Genomic DNA, 18788 nt, shown 5'->3' on the forward strand with positions numbered 1-18788 from the left:
AAACTGAACACAGGATTCAAGGTGCAGCATCACCAGTGCTGAGTACAGGGAGACAATCACTTCCCTAGCCTTGCTGGCCACACTGTTTTGGACACAAGCCGGGATGTTATTGGCTGCCTTGGCCACCTGGGCACACTGTTGGCTCGTGTTCAGCTGGCTGTCAGCCAGCACCCCCAGGTCCTTTTCTGCTAGGAATCCTTCCACCAGTCTTCCCCAAAACTGTAGCATTGTGTGGTGGTTGTGACTCAAGTGCAGGACCCAGCACTTCTTGTACCTCATACACTGGCCTCAGCCCATTGGTCCAGCCTGTCCAGATCCCTCTGTGGAGCTTTTCTACACTCAAGCAGATCAACACTCTCCCCCAGCTTGGTGTCATCTGCAAACTTACTGAGGGTGCACTCAATCCCCTCATCCAGATTGTTGGTAAAGATACTAAACAGAACCAGCCCCAATGATGAGCCCTGGGGAACACCACTTGTGACCAGCCACCAGCTGGATGTAACTCCATTTACTACCACTGTTTGGGCATGTCCATCCATTCAGTCAGCTTTTAACCCTGTGTAGAATACACACATCCAAGCCATGATCATCCAGTTTGTGCAAGAGAATGCTGTGGGAGATAGTGTCAAAGGCTTTGCTAAGGTCCAGGTAGACAACAGCCACAGCCTTTCCCTACACCACTAGGCCAATCATCTTCTCACAGGAGGAGGTGTAGGTTTGTCAAGCAGGACCAGTCTCATAAACCCATGCTGGCTCGGCCTGACCCCATAGTTTTCCCGCACATACTGCATGATGGCTCAGGACACCCTGCTCCATAACCTTCCCCGGTGCTGAGGTCAGGCTGACAGGCCTGTAGTTCCCTGGATCCTCCTTCCTGCCCTTCTTGTAGATGGATGTCACAGTGGCTAACCTCCAGCCTTCTGGGACCTCTCCAGTTTGCCAGGACTGTTGATAAATGATGGAGAGTGGCTTGGTGGGTTCCTCCGCCAGCTCCCTCAATACCCTTGGGGAAAAAAAATTAAGGCACTCTTAGTAAAAACTATTTGATCCAGAAAGTACAAACCTTAAACATCTCATTAAACTTTTCCTGTACGAAAATAGAAATAGACAAGGGCTTTTTTGTTGCATTATTTAAGCCACAGAAACGAAAATCACCTGTTGTTTGAATACTGTAGACTGGATATGAGGTTTTTTGAAGAAAAAATAGGTGCAATATTATGAATTACCTAAGCATATGTCCCTGTTAACACTGTTCTTACTTTGCAACTATTTTATAGTACATTTCTATAAAATTTTAGATGTTTCAAAATTCTTGAAAAAAAAATCCTTGTTTAGCTCAAACAAGAGGATGCAGAGATGGATGTTCCTGGATATTTCAGGATATTTCAGAAACACAAGTGAGCAAGAATAGGCCAGGGGTTTAGTGTTGAAGACAGGATTTTAGGAGGGCTCTTGAGGCAGGCCGTAACTTCCATCTCATAAAAATTCAGCACATTACAGAAACTTGCACAAGACTTCCCATTTCTCTTCTTTCTTCTTCCCACAAAACACAAGTCAGAAAGGGCATGAAAAGTGAATGGTGACAAGGAGTTTTGCTTCATAGCTGTCATGAGACCTTCTCAGAAGACAAATCTGCAGATATTTGGCTGTACATATTTGAAACGTAACAGTCACTTTCTCTGTTTGCTAGTTGTCAGATGTTTTGTTTTTCCTTCACTGATGAAGAGAGGAAGAAGACAAGCGGAAGAAAAATCACAAAATGATGCACAACGATCCCCACAAACACAGATTTCAACTTAAAGACTCTGTCTTCCTAGATTCAAAGAAAAGGTATGTGAAATTAGGACTGTAAATGCATCAGTATATAAAAATGGTGCAACTGCACTCAGAGAATCTGACTCAGTTTCTGATTTGACACTGGCCTTTTAAGCACACTTGAGGAAAGAGTTTGTGTTGTGCCTTTTCAAAGAACAGTAACCTGCAACAAATCCTTTTTCTGCATCCTTTGAGATGTTTCAGTCTTGTCAGCGCACCTGCAAAAGGAAGCAGCCCTTGACTTGAAAAGTAGGTCTGCGTTCACCGCCTTCAGAAGTATTCAGCTGGTTAGGATAAACATGGTAACGTCTGGCAGGTGGCAGCACATGATGGTAGAATAAAAAATACCACAGCCTAGTATTTTATTGCAAGGCATTATTATACTAACTACAAAAACATTTATGCCCCATACACAGGGTTCATTGATTTCTGGCTTCCCACATTTCCACAAGCTTATTTTGCTTAGCTTGCTGCTAAAGTTCCTGATTCAGCAAATCATGTGTAACAGCATGAACAATTTTGATTTGTTTGCCTCCCTAGTGACCAATTAATACCTGCCTTCACAATAGTATGGATGGAAGTTCCACACATGGCAACATAGTTTGGACCAGCTGGACTTGAAGGTAAATACCCCCATCCTGCACAGCTCTTTCTCCCTTACCTCCAGTAAATCTGCATCTGCAGAAGTATGTGCTTGAATAGAATACTTTTAGGTTCAAATAGTTCCAAGAAAAGCCCCAATTTCAAAGCAATTTGAAAACTATGAGTGAAGCAACTAATGTTGTATCTTGTGTCTACTTCAGAGGGAAACACCTTTGGGAAGAATCAGAACATTGAAGTACAAAACAAGAAAGTTAATTTGGGTTCTGCTCTGCTTTTCATCAGTGTTGCAGCCTTAAAATTTTCAAAAAATAGTATAAAATAATATAGTAGGTTTGAAAAATGATATTAGTGTCACCCCCATTGGTCAGTTAATCATTTATACAAGTCAGTTTCTACGGAGTATCTGAACAAGTTAAGAATCCAGTTTCTTAACATCAGTTAAGAATCTGATGGATAATGCTCTTATTCACATGAAACGCCTTAGCCTCATTTTCAGTAGTGCAAATGACTTCAGAAAGAGCAGCACAAAAAGGAGAAATTTAGTGTCATAATTGTAATGAAGAAAAAAGGTGCAGGATCCACATTTTATGCACCAAATTTCCAAATATACACCATTTTAAAAACATTAAAGATTGTAAATATTAAAATTCCACATAAAGTAAAGCCTGTATTTGAGGGCATGATTAGGATAAAATTGCAAACACTTGCTGGGCTGGAAAAAGAATATATTTTGGTTTAACTTTCTTACTAACACTTGGTCAATTACTAGAATTTCTAGATGGTAATGAAATTATGCAAATGAGAATTCTTCAAGCACATAAATTTCTATAGTGGAAATTCAATTGTTGGCAGTAAGAATGTCAGGCAATTTTAAAGGCATACTTTTGCCTTTTCTTAGTAGTATTATAAGACTACTACAAAACAATCCTGGTTCATATTTCTTTGAGTGTTAGTCTTTATACATAGTATGGTCAAATATGCCATACCACTGTCACAAGCACTCCAGAACCTGGAGTAGAAACCTGTCCATGGCTGAAATTCTCTGCTGCTCTACCTTGTCATAGCTACACTGCAGTCAGTGGAGATGACGAGTTTTACACTGGACAGTGACATTACCCTTGTACAGTCCTCCACTGCAGAGTTATTTTGAATACACACGTGCCCTAGTTCAGCTGTGAATTTATACAGGGAGTTACCCCCAAATAAGGATGAAGTAGGAACTTGTACAGAGCTTTCTGAATACATGAATCTCCCACACCAAGCACACACACAAGTCAAAATGAGTTCTGATTTGCTATTTGTGCTTTTGTTAGCCAAAATGATCACAAACCTTCTGTTTTAATATGAAAGATCTCAAGCTGTATAGGAAAGGTGCAGAAGCCACAGAAGAAAGCACTTAAAGAAAATTGCTTATTGAAATCCTCACAGCTGGTCATAGTCTAGAATAGAATCATTTGGTCAGTGAGTGTGCAAAAGGGTATAAAGGTAAAAATAGGGAGGAAAAACTGAGGGTAAAATTGATCTGAGATAGGCTGTGACTGAATTTGGCTATGAAGAGCGCTCACTCTTTTTTTTTACTATTTTTCTGAGATAACTCTGAAAATCATAGCTAATAAAATGCAGCAGTTAGTTCAGCACACATTTGGATGTTAATTAGGAACTTGCTAACTTGGTAACTAGACATAATTAAACTGTGTAGTACATAGAGAGAAAGAGTGCAGAAGTCTATCTACAAATAGGTCAGAAAGAAAGAGAAAGAAACAGAGAGAGAATATACCTAATGATCCAAAATGTTCCTGGTAAGTAGGAAAATGTGTCAAGTCTGTTAATCAGGAAGGGGCAGGTCACATCTGCATTTACAGTGTGCATCCAGAGATGGCTGAGGCCAATGTTAAATATTTTAACGACCTAATTTGGCTTTAGACAAGGCCCACAATTTGCTGATGCCTAGGGCTTGTAGTCATCAAAGAGCATAGGCACCAGAAGAAAGAGGGGGAGGGCAGGAGAGCACAAAGCACTTTGTTCAATGATGCTGTTCTGTAGCATTGCTCATTTTGTAAAAGACTTTGAGCCAGATAGTATCAAGAAACATACATTCTCATAATAATGTCACACATACTGTTGTGAGGCTTGGTGGATTCACTGGGCGTGACACATTCTTGCCACATGTCACAGAAAGTATTTTGTCATCTGCTTAGAAGTGTAACATTTCCTGCACAGGACAATACAAGATGCTTTTTCACTCCTTCCAAACTTGAACAGAGGTCTGGGTCTTAAAGTGAAGATTTTTACTCCAGAGAGATCTATTAAAGCAGTTCTTGTTCTCAGTCATGTGCTGCAATCATACTGCATTACCTGGAAGATTTCTGTCAGGATGGTATATATCATTCCTCCAGATCCTTAAGCAAGACCTCATTTGTAAAGTAAGGATGTTGCATTATCTTCTCCTAATTTTTTTTTCTTTTTTTTTTTTTTTTTTTTTACTGTCTTGCTGTCTCTCTTTGAGTGATTCAGAAGCCTGTGTACATGCTGCAGACTGCTGCTGATTCACCTCCAGCTGTGGCATTCCCCATACTGGCAGCTATTACATTGCCATAGAAGGACTTTATAAACTAGGATTCAGACTGAATTTTTATACAAAGGCATATATTATTCCAGCAGCTTTAATCAAACCTTGCTCAAAATGCATGAGCACTTTCTAAATATATTATTGCGTGTGCAGATGTTGCAGGAACAGTATACCTCTTGAAAAGGTCGAAACAGAAATTATTTCTGTTGAAGTAATTGAGTTTTCAATAAGGTGTCTAGTTATAATAACATCCTTGAAATTGTACAAACTACTTAGATGGTGAGCCTCTTGTAGGACTGGTAAAGTATTTCAGACTTTACAACTGTGTGTTTCTCCATCTATACTGCAAAGATAATACAACATCAATGGAAAGGTTTATATTTTAAAAGGAAGATTGTTCCCTGAGCTCATCAACTCTGTCTTGTTCTTATCGTTGCCTAAAGGAAATTATGTCAATTATTTAGCTAGGAAAGTAATATTAGAAAAAAATATTTATGTTTCTTTTAATAAAATTCAACAGGAAGAAACAAGAGACAGCGGTATCATCTGATATAGTATCTTTCCTTTCACCCCCTGAAATCAGCAACACCCCAAAGGGCTCTGTCTATCAGGTGTCTGGAACTGCTGCTATAATTCTGCATTATCTGACTCGACTTTGCAGTAAAGCTTGTCAGAATTTGTAGTTTGTGTCATGGTTTAACTCTAGCCAGCAACTAAGCACCTTAGAGCTCTTTTCTCCCTGCCCTCCTTGTGTTGGATGGGGGAGAGAATCAGAAGAGTAAAAGTGAGAAAACTAGTGGGTTAAGATGAAGACAGTTTAATAGATAAAGCAAAAGCCATGCACACAAGCAAAACAAACCAAGGAATTTATTAACCACTTCCATTGACAGCTTGCAGGTGTTCCACCATCTCCAGGAAAGCAGGGCTCCACCACATGTAACAGTTATTTGGGCAGACAAATGCCATCACTCCAAACATCCCCCACTTCCTTCTTCTTCCTCCAGCTTTAGATGCTGAGCGTGACATCACATGGTATGGAATATCCCTTTGTTCAGTTGGGGTCAGCTGTCCCTGTTTCTTGTGCAGCCCCAGTCTCCTTGCTGGTGGTGTGGTGTGAGGAGCAGAAAAGGCCTTGACGCTGTGTAAGCGCTGCTCAGCAATAACGAAAACATCCCTGTGTTATCAAGACTGTTTCCAGCACAAATCCAAATAGCCCCATACTAGCTGCTATGAAGAAAATTAACACTATCCCAGCCAAAACCAGCACAGTCTGTTAATGATGTAATCTGGCCAAAAACCTTTTCTGGAACTTTACAGTTGGACAAACTGTTATAGTCAGATGTTCTGGAAAAAAAAATAAGTTATGGTTTTAGTCATCTGCAGTTGAACTGCTAGAAATTTTCTGTCTCACCAACTTGCTGCATAGTTCTGAGCCAACAGTGGAACAATTACGTATGCTGATTAGTCCTTACTCTGGCAAACAGTTCTGTTGCTGTTGGCACATATATTCAGATCATAGAATTACAGAATCATAGAACGGTTTAGATTGGAAGGGACCTAAAAGATCATCTGGTTCCAACCCCCCTGCCATGGGCAGGGACACCTTCCACTAGACCACATTGCTCAAAGCCCCATCCAACCTGGCCTTGAACACTTCCAGGGATGGGATGGGGCATCCACAGCTTCTCTGGGCAACTTGTTCCAGTGCCTTACAACAAAGAATTTCTTCCTAATATCTAATCTAGATCTACCCTCCTTCAGTTTAAAGCCATTAATTGTTGTCCTCTCACTGTATGCCCACTTATGCCTAAGTAACTGTCCGCAAGACCAGGTTTTTCATATTTGGAGCTTTATTCAAAGTTTAAATACTTTATTATGGCTAGGGGGAAATACGCCCAACAGAGAAACAAAGTAGGAGTCTATTAAGCTTCAGAATGCACGGAAGAAGGCATATGTGCCAGGCCAAGGGAATACATTATTATGCCATGAAAAGACAGCACTTCATCTAAAAACTATTCTTAGATTTGCAACTATCAGTCTTAAGTCACAAATCAGAGGGCCAGATTTTAAAAAAAAACAAAACAACTCCATTACTTTGCATGTCTTAGATCAAAGGAGAACAATGACTTATAAACTGGAAAATAAAATAATCCTTTGGACTTCAAAATTGCACTTTATATCAAAAAGACATCCTAGTTATTAAGTGGAATTTAAAAATCAGCATGTGTACACAAATACTGGGTGATGACTTACTGATATAAGGACAGTATAATAGCTTCCCTTAAAAAGCCTTAACAAATGTTGTGAGCTTTTTTGTAAAATAAACAAGACTTGGCTTAAATCAATTCTAATATATTGTATCCCTGCAATTAGTCTATTATAACAATCAGATATTAGTTTTGCTGAAAACTTGGCATCTAACTATCCCAAACTTTGGCACGCAGGAGAGAACGGGAAAAAAGTAAACTGTTCTGATGATTACTTCAGTCCAAGAAACTAATTAAAACAGAATCCATGTTATGTAGCTCAAAACCATCTCTATTGTAAATCAAGTGAATCAGTTAATTATTAGTATTATCACAGAGCCTAGAGACACAGGGAATCAGGATCCATTATATTTGGGAGTACATAAACATCGGAGACAGACTCTGCCCTGAAGAGCCTTCTACCTAGACAACTTGACGTACGGCAAAGGAAATAATTGAACTGGAGGAGATGAAGCACAGAGAGATGCTCATGGTATCTAGGAAGTTTCTGGAGGTGTTATGCACTGCACCTACCTATATCACTATTTTATACATATATATGTAAAATGTTACATTCTAATCTGAATACGTTATAATAACATTAGTAGTCTGCCAGGAGCTATCAGCCAATCCATGATGGCATTGCCTCAAGACCATATACTTAAGAGTCATCAGTATCATGACTATGAAGTGTTGTATTTTAATTCAGTAAAAGTTGGAACTTTTGAACTGGTAATGAGAACACCCTTTCTGCAGTTACCTTTATAGGCTTACATATGTCAATATTATTAATAAAAAATCATAACCATTTATTACTGAATATGGGTTTTTTGAGGGGAAAAAAAAATCAAAGAATTGCCTTCCCTGTTGCACCCCATTACTTTTCTCTGCCCAAGAAGTGTACATATGTATAGACAAAGGTAAGTTGGCTACAAGTTTAATTTAACATTACTTGTTTTTATCATGCTGAATGGGAACTGATATGTGCCTAAGTTGGCTAGTTCTGCCACCAGATATCTCCTTATGATCTCATTATAAGAGGTCAAGGTACATTAATGGCTTGACAAGTCAGTTTAATGTTGCCTAGGAACCAGTGATCCTGACCTACTTGTGTTTGAAATGGGCAAACAAAGAAAGATCCTTATCAGTAGTAAATATGTGCCCACTGCTTGAAAATGGAAGATTTCATAAATCTTGAGTTCATTTAACCAAGGAAGAATTAGAATTTGAATTAGAATTTGCAGTTAAAAGAGTTTATTGAATGCCTTAACTGCTAAAATCCCATAATCAAAGAGAAGATGACATTAGATAATATTTCATTAAGCAAAAGCATCAGTAAGAAATCACGGTATTTTATGAATGGAAGACAAGGAGATGTGTTCAGCAACATATGTAAATTCAAAGTTAAGGATTTTAATATGTTGGTAAGGGAAGGTAAGTAAACAAAGAAAGAAATTCATGGCTACTGAACTTAATGGCAATAAGAATTGTTGCTATTTGTTTATTAATTTAAAAAAATTAAGAACAGTTTGGATCCATTAGTAGATGGACATAGATGGCTAAAAATAAAGCACAAAAGCCAGAAGTGTTTGACATATTTTTTTCTGTATTTAAGAGATAACAGGATGATTGATTAGAACATACAAGCACGATGAAGCACTTTCCAGATCATTAGTAACAGTGGAGGATGTTAAACAATATCTACTAGGTATAAACATTTTTTAAATCAGCAGGTTTGGCTACATTGCAAACAATATTACCAAATGAGTTAGCTGTGGAGTTTTCTGGCCTACTGTCCCTTATTTTTATTTAATCTTGGAACACTGGAAATATCCCACTGGTCAGAAGACTATTAACTTTCAAAAAAAGACAAGCAGATAGGTCATTGACCCAAGCTTCACTTCCTGTGGTATTATTTAGTGCAAAAAGAAAAAAAGTCCAAAGAAACCTGATGAAGTTTAAATAAACATCTTCATTTTAGGGGGTGGGAAACATCTGAACTAGATCTGCTAATTCCTCACAGATGAAGTTTTCCTTTTTTTTTTTGCTGACCAGTGCAGAACAATTTTGGCTTCTCTAATGATTTAAAAAGACCTGTTACATGATCTTTTGACTTTTGTTATGTTAGTTTTCAGTATGATCAAACACAGCCTGTTCCTCAGACATTTTGAGACTAAAATTTTTTCTTATTAGTCCTTTGCAAACCTTGGATACCTATGCATTTTGGATATGTATTAGAAACTACATTAGGGCATCTTTTGAAAACATGCCAAGATCAAAATTTCACAAAATCTGGTCCAAGTAAGATTTCAGACATTAAGGTTTATTTTAATGCAAGTTAAATTTAATATCTGAAATGTAAAATGTGGTAAACACACCCCCCACCCCACCCCCTTTTAGCATTTCTAATAATGACAATAATGTACTAGTCTATACTGAACTTCATTTAGATCTGTGGGGCTAGTTCCATTTTCATGGTCAGTTTTCTTGCTAAATTTTCCCATAGGAATTCATTAATTCAGGAACAGTCAACACATAGGTCTTACACTAGTTCTTATTTAGAGAACTACTTATTTTCAAAGGTATTGTTACTATCTTAATAAAAGCTCTTCTTTTTGGAATGTTTATCCCAAATTTTCTGTCTGCCTTTTGCTAGACACAGAGTGTCTTCAGCCTAAATTTAGAGTACTTGTGCAATAACACTAGTCCTGCTTTTTGAAGCAGGAAATTCTCTATAATCCACAACACAGTGAGCTTCTGCTCATATGTTTTTCTCTCATGACATCAACTAAGATGCAAGTCACAACCAAGTCACAGATTAATGAACTGTGAACTCCATCAAAGGGATAGTTTAACATACATTCTCCCCAGGGTCTTGCCCATCTGCAGGCAAATTCTCAGTATGTTGCAAGAGTGTAATGTCTTTTGTCAACCCCAACCAATCTGCTTTTCCATCTGTGGTCTCTCTGTATCTTCTTTTCTGTTCAATAGCCTTGGGGAATAACTGATTGCTCTTTAAGACTATGCCTTGCACAGGAACAATCTATCTCCAGATGCCTACTACCACTTTGGTTCTTTAACTGGAAGGCTAAACCTTCTATGCCTACAGTTATCTTATCCATGGGTTATCATGACATCTGTTCTGCTTTCACTCTCTAAGTTCCACCAGTAACTGTTGAAGAACTACTGGGGTTTTTGTTTGTTTTTTCTAATCAGTGACCCAAAGACTGTATTGATTAGTTCCTAGTTTAAGACTGTGGTTTCTATATCCTCCAAAGATGAACAGTTTTAGAAACATGAGCACAGGAGAGAGTTATTACCACACTATTTGAGCCACCTGTGTTCTTATTAAAAGATACGGTGGTCATCACCTGCTCTTCGGTATCTTGTACTTCAGAATGCATTTATTCTCTTTCCTTAATGAGCCATTGCTCAGGTTATGTTTCATTCTCTTCTATCAGTTTTTGATAGCAACTTCATCACATGTTAGATCTTCAAATAGAACTAATTTCTTCATAATTTTATCTATCAACATTGATCATCCTTTCACCTTTACCCCAGAAAGTATATTTTTTTCTGCATAGGCATTCTGACTAGAAAAAACGTAGCCCTGCTTCCTTTTGGATCACTTTCAGGTTGGAGAACCTTAGTAGCTGCCCATACACTCTTCTTATCAAATCATATGAGTTGGAAGGCATCTCTGGTGGTCATCTGCTCTGACCTCCCTCCCATGCACAACTCTGCAGGTGTGTTTACATTCCCAGTTCTTGGCATTGAGATGTTGCTTTGCAGTCCAGCATAGCAAGCCAAAGTGCATTTCCATCATGAAGAATCTCCAGTGCAAGAGATATTTCTTGTTCCCCATCTCTTTTGATGGATCATCTCTTGTTCTTTCTTTACAGGCTGTGGTATAGTTCTGTGAATTGTCATGAGCATAGAGCACCAGAGAGCTGGAGAACTGCTTTATCCCAGCTGTTGTTGGCCAGCATGAGATAGATCTCCAGGATACTCAAGCAATTGTCCAGCTTTTCTTCTGGCACTCCTGAAGTGCTGTTTTTCCAGATGGGCTGTCTCCATTCTCAGCAACATCAATCAGGATCCAGGAATTTGGACTGCATGCTTGGCTAACAAGTTTAAAAGGGAGGACAGGGAGCTGTGAGGCAACAAATTGATTCTGGACATCTTGACTAACCTCCGGTTCGTTTGTTCTACCTGACTTCCTCTTTTACCTGTTCATTGAATTTTCTTTTCAATTCTCATCATCTTCCAAAGTCATCATGGTCTTTTGTCTCAAATCATAATTCTTTAAAAAGAGCAGTTCTTTATAACATGCCACATCTTTCTGTACTTACATGCAAAAGTCCTCATGTGTCTGCGTCACTGCTCTCCAGTTCTAGCAGTTAGCTTTAAGAATGCTTGTTTCAAAATGTGTTTCTTGGCCCATTCCAAGTGGCCAGGTGCAGTCCCAGACCCCCTTCTATACTACATCTGCTACACTTCACTTATACTGCAAACTGATCACAGAAAGCATCCAGTTATGTCTAGTTGTGTACCAAACCATCACAGAGGGAAAATATATTTTATTATTCATAGAATCATATAAGCATTAAAGCTGGAAAAGACCTTTAAGATTATTGAGACAAACTGTTAACCTTACACTGCCAAATCTAACACTAAATCATGTTCCTAAGCACCACATTCACAAATCTTTTAAATAACTCCATGTATGGTGACTCAACCACTTGCTTGGGCAGCCTGTTTAAATGCTTTCAGTGAAGGAATATTTGCTAATATCCAATCTAAACCTGCCCTGGCACAACTTGAGGCCATTTTCTCTTGTCCTATCCTTGTGGTGGGTTGACCCTGGCTGGATGCCAGGTGCCCACCAAAGCCGCTTTATCACTGCCCCTCCTCAGCTGGGCAGGGGAGAGAAAATAGAAAGAAAAGCTCCTTGGTTGAGGTAAGGACAGGGAGAGATCATTAAAAAATTACCGTCACAGGCAAAACAGACTCGACTTGGGGAAATTTGGTTAATTTATTAACATTAAAATCAGAGTAGGATAATGCGAAATAAACCCCAAATCTTAAACCACCTTCCCCCTACCCCTCCTTTCTTCCCGGCCCAACCTCACCCCTGGTTTTCTCTCCCTCCTCCCGGCCGCGGCGCAGGGCGGGCCCGGGGCTGGGTCAGTCCCTCCCGCGCTGTCCCTGCCGCTCCTGCCCCTCCGGGGGAGGCTCCTCACACCCTGCCCTGCCCCAGCGCGGGGCCCTGCCAGGGCAGGGGGCCCTCCACGGGCTGCCCCAGCCTGGGGCCCTGCCGGGCTGCAGTTCCCCACGCCCGGCCCCGCCGTGGGTCCCCCCGCGGGGCGCAGCCCCTCAGGCCCGGCCGGCCCCGGCGCGGGTCCCCGCGGGGGCACCGGCCCTGCCCGCAGCCCGGCCCCGGCCCGGGCTCCTCTCCCCGCGGGGCCACGGGCCCTGCCCGGAGCTGCTCCAGCGCGGGCTGCCCGCGGGTCACAGCCTCCCTCGGGCACCCCCTGCCCCGGCGTGGGGCCCTGCCGGGCTGCGGGGGGGGAGCTGCCCCCCGGGGGCTCCGTGGGCTGGGGGCACAGCCTGCCCCGCCGGGGGCCTGTGCCGGCCACCCGCGGGTCACAGCCTAGGTGCAGGACACAGCATTTGGTCATGTTGAACATCATACAAATGGCCTCAGCCCAGTCATGAGCTTGCCTTTGCACTACCCACTTTTCCCCATTGTTTCAGAACTAACCAACCCAGAAAAAAAGGAGAAAAGATAAGTACTTATGAGTTTTCTTCTGCCCTCCTGGCACTGGAGTGTTTCATTGTGTTGGTTTATGCAATCATTTATTTGGAAAATGTAAGAGGGCAACCCAAGTTATCTGCTACCACTGTGCAATGTTCTGCTTCTTTTCAGTCTTCCCTTAGGCTGACAGTGTCCATAGTGGGGGAAGAAGAGGCAAAATGCAAATGTCATCTCCCTTCCATTGCAAAAGGAATGAAAGATACTGATCATACATACTACAGGGAGAAATAAATATTTTTACATTCCTCACCACTGCCCTCTTGTATTCTTCCTTGGACTTCACTCTGTATACATTTTCCCTTGAAAAATCCCTCTTCATTTGGATGCTTGTTTTAGCAATAGAGATAATTGTCTTTGAAGGCTTTGTAATGATATCCCACCTGCTTAATATTAATATTTACTGTAATACAAAAATCTAGAGTAATTTATTTCTCTCCTTTGACTATATGGGAGGAGCTGAATTTGAAGAATGCTTTTACTGGTTCTTTACTAGTTGCAATTTAGGCACAAATAAGTTACACAAGTTAGGTGGTCTACAGCTCAGCCTCAAAGTTCTAAATACACATCTTCAGCCATCAGGAGTTATCTGATCTGATGTTGGAATAAGATTTCCCTTTCTGATTATACTAACTATATGTTACTTCTTTCTCTGCTAGGACTTCTTCCACCAAATTAAAAACTATGAACAACAGTATTTCCATTTGAGTAGTACATCTGCCTGTTATGATATGTTTTCATTAATTTTTTGATAGTTTTGTGTGTTTCAAAATGTTAATTTATTTAAATATGTTCAGAAATAAGATTCTTACATGAATATATCAAACTCCAAAAGTCTACAGAGAAACTAAATATTTACATTTTATTCTTATCTGAGATATTAATATTCTTCTCTTATGAATTAAACAGTAATTTACTTTTTTTTTTTTTTTTTTTTTTTTAGGTATGTATTCATATATGTATTCTTCAACTATGTCAATCCTAAACTGTCTCCAAGAGCTCTCTTAAAGAATCAGCTAACCCTTGTGCAATCTATTCAGGTATAACAGACTTTCAAGATAAGGGAAAGAGGATAGCAGGAGATTTACTTGATACCTACTACATTGTAGAATCACTTACAGTTTTGCAAAATCATTCTAAATTATGCTACTGCATCAGACAAGGCAGCATTTTCCATCCATGAAGTACTGTGTACACGATGATACAATGTCATACATAAGGCAACTAATTTGACAGAAAGATACTAACTACAGCAAGACAAATAAACTGTAGCATTAGCATGATATACCTGGGAGTAGAACTGGCTCTAGTAAATATTTTTTTTTCTTTGTTGTCCTGTTTTCCTTGTTTCCTTTGTGCCATTAGCACCAGCTGAACAGGAGTAGGAAATTGCTAACTTCTACTGTTCCTAAGAGCACATCTCATTTTCTGTGGGGAACTCTGTCTTGCAACAGTTACTGACAGTTACTGATGTATATTGTTTGCAAGGTCTAATGTTACAGCAATTCAATGTGAGTTACATCAGACCAACCTAATGTAGCAGGCTTATTTTCTGTTTATTCTGATGAAGTTTAATAGAAGAAATAAAAAGATTCCTAAAACTGAGACAATTTCAAGGGCTGTTTCAGTGGGACAGTTTTGTTACCGTAAGCTGTTTTCAGTTAACTGAGATTGCCTCCCACCATCAGCTTTGTCTCTAGACATCTTGAAATGAACAGGCTGTGCTGAGAAAGGGGAAGGCCAGCTGTCTGTGCTGGGTAAAAGCAGTACTTGCAGGCTGATGCTGAGTTAGAGACATACTTCAGCAATATGTCAACCACTGATGCCACGTTTGCTAGAAGAAACTAAGTCAAGAGAAACAGCTGTTAAAATCAAAGCAATTATTTCCAGGTTTTGAAACAGAACAAGGTCTTAAAAAGATTAGTCAGGATGAGTTTGGTACAATGCTCTGGGTGATGCTCTGTGTTGAGAAAGGAATGTACTCTGAATAAATTAGAAAAGATAAGGTGGGCACCTGAAGGAGATAAGGAGACCATCAAGTCAGGAAATCGTTGAACAAAGAACACTGAAAAGTCTACTCCACCTAGATCCCACCTATTGTGAATGGAATGATTAGGTGTCAAAATCAAATGAGTATGTATGTAAAGATGTTGTGGAACCTCTCATGAAAACTGTATAAAATACCTAACTTTTCACTGAAAACTTGGGAGCTAGTTTGTCTGTTGCGAATTGGCTAGCTCCCCAATGTTGCATGAAATAAATACCTTTGCTGCTTAAAGACAAAATTCATCTCTGAGCAGTTACTCTGTGCCGTTTTGGCATCAATTTGGCGAGCCAGGCAGAGAACTCCACCGGTGCTCGGGGTCCTGGACAGGATCTTCTGTCGGTGAGAATCCCTTACCCCTCGGCTTCTCACACAGGTGGACAAGGACTTCTGCACAACATAACAGGTATTTATATTTATTCTTTGGTTTGATTATTTGATTGTCTTAAGATTTGGGAAGCTAAAAACGTCCTTTAGGGTGTCTTAAGATTTGGGGAATTCCTAGAACGTAACATCTGAAATAGTGCTCTTGTGTCTTGTTTGTTTTATGTGTTGTCTTGTTACATGTTCAAAATTAGAGATATGAATTGTGTGTAAAAAAAAAAAAAAGAAAAAAAGAAAAAATATTCTGGTATTTATAGGCGAATAGCTGAAAACTTAACATGCTGCTTAGGGCCAGGAAAAAAAATAAATAGAATTTGGTTTTTGGCAATTGTTCATTGAAATGTACACGTACCTTTGTGTGATAACGCGAACTGTCAGCGTTCCTAGAGCTGTATGTAGAGTGCATGGTACCTTGTAACACACTGCCTGTGTGACTGAGGGCTGCCCGGGGAATGTGGGGTGTGTGAAAGATGCGGTGTAATTGCAAAGCGAGTGGGGAGCCCCAGTCCCAATCTGTGTGCCCGTGTTCCCCGTAAGGGGGCCGGCCAGAGACCACGAAGCGATTGAAAAATCAACATATGAAGTGGTGGAATGCATAATTAGAAATTAGAGCGGGAGACTGGACAAAACTTTAGAACTAACATCATTTGGAAAAAGCACGAACTAGCCTCTGCCCTTAGTGTCATAGGTGCTGTCTGTATAATCGAGCAAAGGGTGGCAAGTGTCTAAGATAGAGACCAAGAAATAAGGCTAAATAGAGGTCTTGAACTGTGGTGTATGTTCTGAGATAAGTACAGTGCCTCCAGTAATAACTAATACACTGTAGACAAATATCAGACTTATTAGGAAGATAGGGGCAGACTGAGCAAAGAAATAAATACCAAAACACCCTTGGGATGTATTTTGAAGCATTGGAAAGAGTTTGGCAGAATTCCCAGTGGAAATCTGAACAAAAAGATATTTTTAAAATATTGTCAGAATTGGTGGCCTCCGTATACATTAGGTGATGGTGAAAGATGGCCACCCGAAGGAAGTCTTAATTACAACACAATTTTACAGCTTGTGCTGTTTCTCCATAGAATGATATTGTATGAATTCACTTTAGGACAGAATAAATCTTGTAGTTAAAATGTAATGAATATAAGATATATGATATCCTCATGTGTATTGTGTTTGTCAACATCTTGTAATGCTATCCTGTTATCTGTAGACCTTCTGTGTCTGTTGACATCCTGTTATCCGTCTACCTTTTGTTGAAACCTAAGCTAACATCCTGTTATCTGTTGTCCTTCTGTTATGTTGAAACTTAAGCTAAAACACCCCAGTGGGGGAAAGACAGATAAAGCGAGAATTGGTTGAAACTGACCAACTCAGCCAGCTCAGCATTTTCTAGCAAAAGCTGAAAAGTACACCATGAGGAAGACCTACTGCCTTCCTCCCAAAGACCACCACCCATGTCCCGAGGACCCCTGCCCACAATTCTTGGGAGAATTTGCGCAAGCACAAAAGACTGATAAGCTAATTAACATATGAAGCGAGAGTAGGTGGGTTTAGGTAATGACTATGTATAGGCGTTAATTGAATAGTCATTGTTTTATGGTATAAATATAAGATAGATAGTTACTTTAGGCATGCACGTTAGGCGGAAGGATCCCCCGTGCATCCAGCGCTGCCAATAAAGGATACTCAGTCACTAAGAAATTTTGACTATGTTCTTTAAATCAGAGAACAAAAGTGGGATGAAGTAATGTGTGCAGATATGTTTGTGTGGCAGAAGGATTGTGGGATTAACACCACCTGATCCTTTGATTATGGCTTTAGAAAAGGATAGGGAAAAACTGAGGCCTAAACTAGAAAGATGTTCTCGTTGAAATTTTTGTGTAATATATGATTGCTATGTTTTGTAAAAAAAAAAAAAGAGCTCAGGCTGTGGTTCCTCCTGTGGAGCAACCAGAATGAAGCACATTGTAAAATAAAAACTTGCACTAATACAGGACCTGAAGCAGGGGGTGGGGAGTCAAGGACCTTATGAAACTGGTAGTATTGGGGTGAGTTTGTACAAACCCTCATTTAAGAAATGGTCCAGCAATTCGTGTCGATAAAGGGTTTAAAAGGTAAATATTGGGACCTGGATCTAGGGGACAGGAGAACAAAGGAGTTTCAAAATGACTGTTAACTGTCGAAGGGGATGCTACACAAGTCTCTGACATCCAGCCAAGAGATTACCAAATAAGGAGGAAAAGGAAACTGAAGGACGACTGGAGGACAAAGCCTGGGAGGAAGACTGTGAGCCTTCAGCCTAAGAAACTAATTGCAATAACCCTGCCTTTCTTAGAAGTAGTGATGAATATGTATTAGCTTAGGAACATAAAAACCAGCCGCCCTATGTAACACATGTGCGTGTTAGAGGAGCCCTGACTCCTTGCGCACCTAGCGCTGTTTACTTGCCTTTTATTAACCCTACAAATAAACCATATAAAACTAAAAATTGATTCGGAATTTATAACAATTTGGTGACCCCGACGTGATTGTCTTGTGTCCTGAGACTGTGAACGGCTAAGGGAGGCGCCCCCACCCTGGTTTCGTTGTGGCCCTTACCGGGAGCAGTGCGGAGGTCAGCAGGATTACGAAAATAAGAGGCAAGTAAAGAACAAAAAGCTCTCCCCTCCTCCAGTACCCGTAATTCTGCATGCAAAGATTCGAACAAAGATTTATAGTTTCATGAGTATATCATTCAGTTGTGTGGATACGGTTGTGTGACTGTGTAAGGGTGTGACTGAGACGGAACTCAGTTCTGAGAAGCGAGTGCGGAGGTCTTTTAACTGCAGTTCCAATATCCCACGATGGACTCGGCCAGTGAAGGACCAAAGCGATCGTTCTAAGTGTTCAAGTGTTCGTGGGTGGGATAACACTCACAAGACACCTTTAGATACAGGCACAGCCAGGAGTTAGGGGCTTTTTGTATAAAAGGTTTCAGTAATGGGTCAGGGACAAAGCAGATCCTTAGACTCTGAAGGTTCAAGGAGGGGCCTCTGGTTTGAAAGGGGAGGAAAATTACTGGATATTCCACTGGATAGTCCCTTAGGGCAAATGTTAAGATATTGGAATAGCTTCAGAAGCACTAAACATAAGGACAAGGCAAAAATGATTCAATTTTGTATGGTTAAATGGCTAAAAGAACCCTTAATACCCCACATATTTTGGCCGATGTTCGGGTCCGTGAAGGACTGGGTCTGTCAGGCTTTGTACATTTATGTTAATAGCAAAACACCCGTGGATCCAGAAGAGAGCAAGTATGCTGTGGCCTGGTTG

The sequence above is a fragment of the Falco rusticolus genome, chromosome 6 (genome assembly GCF_015220075.1).
Source record: "Falco rusticolus isolate bFalRus1 chromosome 6, bFalRus1.pri, whole genome shotgun sequence".
NCBI classification, from domain to species: Eukaryota; Metazoa; Chordata; class Aves; order Falconiformes; family Falconidae; genus Falco; species Falco rusticolus.